The sequence below is a fragment of the Xyrauchen texanus genome, chromosome 20 (assembly GCF_025860055.1).
Source record: "Xyrauchen texanus isolate HMW12.3.18 chromosome 20, RBS_HiC_50CHRs, whole genome shotgun sequence".
Classification (NCBI taxonomy): Eukaryota; Metazoa; Chordata; class Actinopteri; order Cypriniformes; family Catostomidae; genus Xyrauchen; species Xyrauchen texanus.
The window spans coordinates 17,481,178-17,491,628 of NC_068295.1; the positions used below are offsets into that span (position 1 = coordinate 17,481,178).

The window sequence follows — 10,451 nt, forward strand, 5'->3', positions numbered from 1 at the left end:
CCACTCATTCAAACCGAACCTGTGTGCCCTTAGGGCTATTATTTCTCCGGTTGTCTGGGGTGGCATAGTCGATCATATATTGCCATTTCTGTTAAGAGTGTGGTAAAGCATTTCAGTTCTCTGTTCACTACCACAGCATCGCCACATCTGCAAGAATCACTGAGGTTTGATGTTATGCTTTGATTGCTGTTTATGGACTTGATGTTCTCTATGTACTGCCATTGTATTGAATTCAGCTAAAGGGAAATTAATATTTTTTTGTGCGTGTGTTCCACAGAAATAAGAAAGTCCTACAGGTTTGGAATTACATGATTGTTAGTAAATAAACAGAATTTTCATTTTTGTGTGAACAATCACTTTAACTTAAGACAAGAAGATAAGAATTTTCTATAAACACCCCAGATTGGTTGACACTATGTCAGCCTTTTTCAAATTGCATGATATTCATTTATGTACTTCTATCTGGAACTCCTACACTTAAAAGGTACAATTAAACATCTCTCTTGGGTCTGGCCTGCAAAACATTAAACAATAGAGAGCAAAATCATCATGTGACAAGATATTTGTCTGCCTCAGATTTATACAGTTTCTCTTTCACTGTGGTTTGAAAAGTGTAATTAAGACAGATGGGCAGATGAATTGTTGTCTTCCAAGGTCAAATGCTGATTGCCTTATTACTCTATTACTCCACTGTTGTGAAACTGTTACCGCTGACACTTTTTCATGATATTCTTTATATCCACAAAAGAGAAGGAATGAGTGAAGGAGTGAGAGAGATACAAATGGATTGTTTGGCGGTCAAATCAGTCATAGTCATCTTGGGTGGAAGGATTAATGGGTCTGATGGCTGTTGCAGGTTCAGGCAGGGAGACGGGCTGAAAACAAGAGAAATTGGTTTGGGCCCCCGGGAGCTGAATCGATGTGAGTAGCATGTAAGCAGTGCACTGTTGTTTTGTGCGGGTGTATTTTAGCGTGTGTAGGTGTGATAGAGAGAGAGAGAGTGGGCTTTGACATATTTGTTTTTTAATACAACATATTGAACAAAAATTAATCTATGATTGAATATTAATTATTTTCCCAAAATACCTATTTTTGATGTTGAATATTTCATATTTGAATATCTTCTTTTGGGAATTTTCATGAATTTGATATACAGTATGTTTTCAAAGGTCTCCTGTCATGAAGCATGTTTTCTCAAGTCTTCCTGAAATGGGCCCAAGGAGGTTCGCAGCTGTGACAAAAATCAAAATCCATTTTCTGTGGCCAAATGTAATGAGGACCAAATGGTGGATGTTCCATTCATCTCTCCAGCCTGTCTGAGCACTCTTAGGCCACAGGCAGCAAGGCTTGTGAAGGCAGGTGTGAAAGCTTGGGGGACAACGTCTTATGAACCATAATGCTCAATCTACAGGCATGCCATTCCTACTTGTGTTGTGTGTTTTTTTCAGAAAGAGATTTAACTTCTAATAAATACACTAATCATTGTTATTATATATTTATTTATTTATTTATGCCTTTGTTTATGTCACCCCATCAATCTATGTGATTGTTAGAGAAAAAGGGCTGGTTAGAGGTCCATCTGCTCTTGCATCACAGAATACAAAACATGAAATTGCTCCTGGAATATGACAAGAGCCTACCTTTTCCAGTCTTCAGAAAGCTCACCCACACTAAATCTGGCTGAGCAATTATCTGTTTTGAAGTCAGACCTTTTGTGTAGCCACAATACATTTCCCTCCTTTGAAACAAAGTTTATGTAAAATTAATCAACTCCCCACTGTAAATCCAAATATTTGCCACGCGGACTGATTGGTGTCAACGGCTCAATTCAACATCAAGAGAGTGCAAACTCCTCATCATGATTGATTGCCAGCATAGTCACACATATTATTATGAAATTAGTTTATTATCTTTAAATCTACTGGTTATGCGCCACTGTTTTAGACCTTTCATGCAATTTTCAGGGAGGCAAGTGTGGATCACGAGAGCCTGGCTTTATGATGGCTTTGTGTAAAAGGCACGAAAGCCTTATTTTGGAACTATCACCTGTTTAATCTGGCAAGGGCTCTCGTGACCATGGTAATAAAACTGGCTTGAACTACAGAAGAATTAATTTAATTGTATTTAGAATGAACACTTGGGACTCTCAATGAACAGCATTCAAGGCTTGTTGTTCTCTCAGATAAACAGGCAGGTCAATCGTAGACCACCAAACCAATTCCAGAATCTTCCGTTGATATATATATATATATATATATATATATATATATATATATATATATATATATATATATATATATATATATATATGTGTGTGTGTGTATACATTTTGTTGTAATCTCCATTGCCATGATTTTTCTTGGCAGTCATAAATCATAATTGCAAAGAATATAGAGGTGCCGATTTACTCGTGGATAATAAGGTCTTTGTATTTATAGCTACGCTGGCAGTATATTTTATGGTTATGATCATCTGCATTACAGCAGTTCATTACAATCAGCATTAGCTTGAGCTTTTTAATAGAATAAGAAGAGTGCCAAATGCCTGTCTGTTTTAACCTGCCTTTCTAATAGCCATATGAGTCTGATAACTAAGCAAAGAGCTTGGTGGTAATGAGTCATGTGACACCTCATGGGGCTTTCCATAACTATTTGAGTAAATGGTCGCTCTCCACCAACAATTCTCTTTGATGACCCATTAGATATTATGGGGTAGCCTGCTGTGAGCTCCATAGTCATGATCTTACCAAATTTGTGTTTAATGCCCAAGAGACAAACAATAACTGGATTTTAAAAACTTCCCAACATTATCTCTCATCTGAAAGTCTATCAAGATTTGTGGTGAGTGACTTGACTTAATTTTTAGATATTATCGATATGGTTTTTCTGAGAAGCTACTTAAAAATAAATAAATATATAAATAAAAAACAATGAAACAAAAAAAAAAAAAAGAGAAAATAAACACCTAAATATCTGAGAATTCAAACCCCAAAACTTTATGTGACATGTTGAGATTTTTTTCTTAATATAGTGCATAATTAGAAATTGTGCTTCTTAAAAATTATATAAATTTAATGCTATGCTGCACCATTAAACAGCTAGTATATTTTCATATTCTTCTTATATATGTGCACATTTTGTATGGGCTCATTATATCCTTTTGACATTTGAATGAGAGAGCTGCTCTTCCTCCTTTTGTTTTGAGATTTTTGTTTCATAGAATCCTTTGCCACTGCAGCCTGACTTCCATTGCAGACACTTGTCAGCTGGGAAATATATAAAGATAAATGGTATTATGTTAAATTCCTCTTAATGACATATTTGTAATTTTTTGAACATGGTCATTTTCTGGCTTGTGAATCAAGTCTAAGGAGCTAATTACGTGAGGATCTGAGCAAAAATATCTCCTCATCTCAAGGATAATGGAAGAGAAATGTTGTAGATTAATGGCACTATTTATCTTTTTTAAATTTCTATCTTTCTCTGGTGATAGCTGTGCTCCCCAAGGAAAATATTCATAAAATGAAATTGAAGTCGTAACTTAATAGGTTATTAAAATTTTTGAGTGCATATCACTTCTTCTTTCGCGGCGCTGTAAATTTAAATTGAAGTTTGTGCCGTTCTGAGTCACCAGCGGAGTTTTTTATGATGGCACAATGGAGGGGGAACATGCATCTTTGTCAGGAGGTATTTGCTATTCTAATTTTATGGCAGGCCAGATTATCAAAAAGGAATGTCATGGCGCGGGCTGCTGACAACACCTCAGCCTTCAGCCATGTGTTTCCATTAGGGGACTGAGCCATCCGGGGGTTTGTTTGTCCCATTATTTTCCATTTCTGTCTTTTATCTTGATTTAAAGTGAGGCTCACTGCATATTCCTGTGCTGTCATTTCCTTTCCTCTGCCAGAGCCTGAGATTGGGCCGCACAGGGCGCCTCAGTACAGGGACCGGCACTCTCTGGGGGTCGTGTGTAGAGGGGCCATCATTGCTGCTCTGGCATTTTTCCTCAAGGTCAGGGGGCCAAATGTATTTATTTCCCTGAAAGTTATGATGAAATTTTACTGAGTACTTTGCAATAATGATGAGGGAGATCAGCGGCCATAAATTTCTCTTGTAATTTGTTCACCAATGATGAACCATTTTTTCTTCAAGGACATTACTTGGTATTTGTATGGAAACAGCGTTATATGTAATGATATCCATTTCACAGTGTCATATAACCCAGTGGAAAAATTAAAAACTGACTGGGGTGGTATTCATATGCAACTGAAGCTAATATATAATACATGTCAGACACAATTTGTGATGTCCTTGTCCATATTTAAAAATTGCATCTAAAATTCTATTTTTTTCTTAAAGGGATATTCTGGGTTCAATACAAGTTCCAGTGAGGCACTTACAATGGAAGTGAATGGAGCCAAACCGTAAACCTTAAAATACTCACTTTCTCAAAACTATAGCCACAAGAAATAAACAATATATGTGGTAAAATTATTTAAGTGTGATAAAATCGCTTTCTAACCTTTTCTGTGTGAATTTATTGCCAATTTTGCCATGAATTTTGCCATGAAGACCTAATGTCAACAAACTCTAAATCCCTAAAATGACTGTAAAGATAACGACAGCTGTACAAACTTAGCTCAAATAATACACAAGTTTTAACAGAAGAATTAATGCAAAGGCTTTTATAAAATGATTAGCTTCACATTTCCACATTTAAACACTACTAAAGTGTCTCACTGCAACTTTGATTTATTTTTAGAAATAATTTTTGTTGTAATCAACATCATGCCACAAATGCTGTCGATTGAGCTTAACTTTTATTTAACCTGGAATATTCCTTTAAATATTTAAATTTTAAGAGCAAATGCAAATGTGATTGAAAAAAAATATATATATATGAACAATCAATATTTAAAACAAAATGAAAAATGCATTTATATCCCTGTCTCTCTTTTTCAAAAGAGCATTTGTGATGTAACACCATCACCCTAATGGATTTATTTATGATGTGTTTGCTGTAAATTAAAGGAGTTTCCCAATTGCTAGAGTGGCTTAACAATATTATCAACTTATTTTTTATTTTATTTATTTTTTCATTCCTGTATGCTTCCAGAAGTCCACAGATTTCCGTTATAAAAAGGTCATGCAATTAGCATAACGTCATGATGTCTTTTATTGATTGGCTATTTAAAATCCCATTGTAGTCCTGGGAGCAATGTTAATGGGTTGAAGCCACACCTCTTTATTGCCTCTATTATGAAATCCCATGAGCTCTTGTGGATATTCCTCTGTGGGCCTCTTTTGTAGTTCATTAATGAACAATTACTTAAGTGCTCATGGGCCCCACTGTGTCATCAACAGCGACACCAGACAACCCTCTTTCAAGCCTAACCAATCCCTGCTGCCTCCTAAACAAATAATAGAAAACCTTTCAGATCACAGCTAGAATCACAGCCTCTTAACTAGACAACGCCAGAAAACCTGGAAGTCCCTGGTCTCTTGTTATTTGAAAATTAATACCATTTTCTCCCCTCAATTTCAGGACATTCAGTGTACATTTGTCATCTGAAAGATAGCAGCCTCCATTGTTCCCCCAAGGATATTTTATCTCGTTTTTCCCCCCTCAGACTCTACTTAGAGATTCTACATGCTGAAAGCTTAAAGTAGAACATATTGGAATGTTCAGACAATCCTGGCTTGTTTATGCAAGCAGAGTTGATAGGTTGTCAGGCCCCCGGTGAGAGGGCCCAGAATGAGGCAAGCTATCCTTTAAACTGCCTGCCTGATATTTGTGGATAATAAAAGAAATAAATCAGACAATGGGTTTGGATATTTTATTTGTTATCCATATTCCTTATGGGCAAAAATGATACAGAAATGTAAAAACAGCAATTTCGCACTGGCCCCTGACGGAATTGTAACACTGCCGCTGCTGTTTTTATGTCTAAAGACAAAGTGCATTCTTCCAGCTCTGCTAGCTTGTGCTGTTTGTGCTATAACTCTATTCAGCAGCCCGTTATTACGTATTTTAATGGGTCCATAGCTATCCTTTAACAGATATCATCCCCTTCAGCTTCCTAAATTTCAGCCTTTCTGTTTAGTTTTTTTTTATGCCCTTTTGTACATTGACTGTTTTGTGAATGTCAATGTTATGTGTCCCTCAACCTCACTTGTTAACATTGATATTAACCTGAAGCCTAGCAAGGTCAGTGCCTGTAGCCTGTTGCCCTTCATTTAGCATCTCTCCCCTTGGTGTTCCATGCTGTGACTCTGTGAAAGATGCCTCCATCAGCAGAATGGTGGTGACAGTCAGAGGGGAATGAGCTCATGAAGTGATTACGAGAACAGGTAGCAGTCATTCAGACCCCCAAGATGACAGCACATTCAGAGGAAAAGTGCCCGACTGGCATTAATCCTGGGAAAATCGCCAGCCACCAGGAATGCATTGTGGCCCTGATAAGATGGTCGCTATAATATGCACTTAATCTGCAGGTCTCCAATGAGCCTGCTTGTATTTCCAAACTGGAGGGGGAGCCATTGTTGTAAGGCCTGGAACATCAGGGGCAAAATGGTGAGGTATTATTATATTTTAATGCAAAACGTGGCTATATCGAAGAACACCTCATCTATGCAAAGCTATAAAATCTCAGGCTTGTATAGAGACATTAACTTGCCTATAGAAACTCATCAAAAGTAGCCCAGTAGCAGACACTCATGCAGACATATATAACTAAAGTGCCCCCAAAAAGGATTTGGTAAATTAAGCTGAACTTCAAAATGTGTTAATATCTTTGCATTATAAAACAAAATATCAAATGAAGTGGCATTTATTGTAAAGACATATAGCACAAACACACTTTGTAAACACAATATTTCTTCTGGGTTTTAAATGATGACACAGTATACATAATGTTTTGGAGACTGTCTGTATGTCAGCTTTAGTGGAACATGTCCACAGTTAATGTAATGAACTACACATGTGGTTACTCTACCAGGAAACCTTTGTGAACTTACTTCAGTCATCCACTAAAAATCACCTTAAGGCCAGTTGTTAAAGTCAAATGAAATAAGTAACAGTGGGACACTTGAATGTGGGACATTTTAGATGTCCAAATACTCTTTGTGGCTACTGTACATGTTATATACAAAATGTTTATTAAACAAATGAATAATACAAAAATATGAATGTTAAATTTAATATATCTCTCTTTTCCCCCCTCACAGTATCCCTAAGCCCGATAAATGTGGAACAGCATCGACTCGAGAGGCAGTGCCCCAGCAATAAACTATGGCCGACTCTGTTCCAAAAGGGAAGGTCTGTGGCCAATGGCTGATTATGTCCACTCAGCACATTGTCAGAGCAGAGCCGACAGTGACCCTTCCACTCTGTCATTAAGCCTTTTAGGGGTGAAAATATGGGTTGTTCTGAGTGGGAGGAGAGCACTCGTTACCTGTTATTATCAGTTTTACCCTGACAACACCCTGGTCTCTAACTTTCACCAGAAAGATGGAAAAATTTAGCCTTTTCAGAGGTCCCTGTTGAGAAAAGAACTATTGACTGAAGGTCACTGTCCTCACTATTGAAATATAAGGGCCCTTTCACACTGGACACCTCTTGCGTTCAAAAACAGGTAGACATTGTGCTGCGAAATGGAACAAAATGAAGGTGTCTCAAGGCAGCGCTTTTTAAAAGTTGAACTGTTTTGAACTTTATACACCAAAGACATCTGTTTGGCTCATGTTTACTTAGAAAAACAATAAAGATGGATGTCATAATGCATCTGTGTGAACAATTGCTAAGTCCTAAGTGCTTCTGTATTAAGTAGTTCATATTATTTTAATCTAGCAAATATTTTAAGTCATTATCATATGGGTATATTATGTATAGAATTAAGGAACAGTTTAATTAAAACACCAGTATTACAATTACAGTTTTCAAATATCTTTTCGGCTTTTAAAACATACTTGAACAGGTGTTGGGAGCTATCCTCTGCCATAAACACTTTAATTGAGTTAGTTGATTGATTTTCATGCTTCACTGCTGGTTCTATTTGTCCGTACCATATAAATGTTGATTAAAAAATAAATATCACATACCTCCCCCTGTCAAATGAACTCCTGACTCGTTTTAAAGGGTTTGTCAGTACTGATCAACTGAAAGCATGTATGGTTCTGTCTTGACCCAATTAGAGAAAAATTTAAAGCCCATTGCCTGATATTGATATTGGGTCAATGTCAAATAAGAATGACTGAGATGGTAAAAAGGAGAAATCTTTTATAAATCTAGTTTAAACCACATGTGCCAAGATCACTTTGCCATTTTGCAAGTAGCTATGCCATTTTTGTATTCATGTTGGTTCTATACATTAAAATACAAAACAAAATATTTATACTTTTTTTTTCAGATTTTAAAAGTGTTGAAATTTGACACTATATATACATTTCTGGTATACATTTTTTCTTTTTTCATTTTAGGAAAGAAAACAAAACAATATGTAGCAATATAATGCTTTATTAACATTTTCCAAACAAAACCTTCTGCAATGTAAAGACAATGCACTAAAATATCACCAATTCAAGTAACATTAAATGTTTCCCAAAGTCTAAGTGGAGTTGAATAATTGAAAGAACTAGTCCTCACATAGGTTGCATTTTCATTGCAATAGGCATTAAATCTCTTAAACTCTCATCCTCCAGAATATTAACCTGCTATTAAACTGTGGCTATCCACTTGGTTACAGCAATCGTGAAGCTGTGTTCATGATTCGCATCAAAACGGTAATGTCAGCGTTGTGCTTGCAAACTGTAACACGGTTCAAATGGGAAATGAGGAGGCGGGAACTGGACAAACCATAAAAATAATGTTTAATGAACACAAAGGCACAAACATAAACACACATGGCAGCTGTGTGTGGCTCTCTCACTCCTGAACTGCCGCAACATTTCACAGAGTATGCTATGTACTTATTAGATCTAGACTAAAAAAGAAAAACAAATCTGGTCTCTTATGTTATTATGGGAAGAGTTTCTGTGGTGTGGGTGTATTGCTCCTCTATTAATGATGGTGGGCCAGTATGGGGTTATGTGATGAGACCAAGTTGAGCTCCAGGAGAGTCGGCACACCACATCCTGGGGTCCCACAAATAGCACCCTTGTAATTTCATGCCTCTGATTATTATTGCACACTGTAGCACTCAGCATTGCTCCTTCACCCATTCTCTTCTCTTCCCCAACTGAGCTACTGTTTTAACATGACAAGCCCACCTCCTGCTCTGCTCTCACGCACACAAATGATCACCTACTGTATTCACTGACTCCCTCTTTTTATCTCTGAAGTACACACACATACACACAAAAAATGTAATCTTATTTTTTAATGTTTTCCCTCCATGGACCAGTTATGAGCTTTCTCATTTCTTCTTCTCTCATTTTCTGTTAATTCGCTACCATCTGCCTCAGCATCTGTTTGAAGAGCCAGAAAAAGTGATGGAAAAAGTCTCAGCTCTTTCTTTCTCTTGTTGTGCATGTAATCTCTCTCTCTCTCTCTCTCCTCTCTCTCTCTCTCTCTCTCTCTCTCACACACACACTTTCTCATTTACATGCCATCTATAGATCCTTCAATCTTTGTTGGGGTCTCTGCTCCACCCCTTTCAGCCGGTCATCTTTTAGTATAATCTCTTCAAACGGCTTTTTGCGCAGTGAGAAAACCTGCGGTCCTCTTCCTCTCTCAGCCTCAGAGGGGTAAAGACAGAAGAGGAAGTCATATCCTTTCCATGTCCGACTGCTTGCTTAATATCCACTGTCAATGGGAGAGCACAAAGGATTAGAAAAAGTGCAATTGTAATGCCCAGACAATGCCACAAGGCTTTCACAAGGTCCTCCTCATCTTCCCCTTTTCCCCTGGACCCCCCTAAATCCCCCAGCCTCCTCCCTGCATCTTTGAGGCTCGCCGACAATAGTGGCAGGCCTGCTGCAGAGCAGAGCCCGGGCCCGGCATCACCCCCAGCCAACCTGCAGATTACAGGCATTCTTTGTGAGGGCCTGGGTTGCTGCGGTGCCCTCTGTGGATAAGGCTGTGGCAGAGGCTGTGCTGCCTCAGGCTGCTTTCTTCTCTGTTTAGACAAGTTATTGTGTTCCCCCTGTTTGAGTGACATGGAACCCATCATAATCTCCTCCCCGCGGGGACTTGCGCCAGTTGTCTAGCAGACCTTACAAACTGTTTCGACCCCATGTCCTCTATTCCGTGCCGCATTAGTGTCATTTAATTAATTCAGCCTCGCATTTCATCTTCACTAACATCTCCCCATGGTGTCTCGGTAAAACACACAAAATTGTAATATATAGTAATATATGGAATTAAAATTATTTTCAGAAGGGAATTGTGTGGTCTGCACTTATTTGTAAAATACATGTAATTATCATAAGTGTAATGTTGTTTTTAATTAAATT

The 10,451-nt window shown here is 37.7% G+C and overlaps 1 long non-coding RNA gene across 1 annotated transcript in view; it reads left to right on the forward strand.

The window, feature by feature from the left end:
- The window catches only part of LOC127660515 (uncharacterized), a 31,872-nt gene extending 23,854 nt beyond the window's left edge, over positions 1–8,018 (forward strand). The window contains exons 4-7 of the long non-coding RNA XR_007972653.1: positions 857–921; positions 1,170–1,359; positions 3,907–4,010; positions 7,227–8,018. This is a non-coding gene — a long non-coding RNA (uncharacterized LOC127660515). The remainder of the gene's footprint in view (positions 1–856; positions 922–1,169; positions 1,360–3,906; positions 4,011–7,226) is intronic.
- The last annotated feature ends 2,433 nt before the right edge of the window (positions 8,019–10,451 follow it).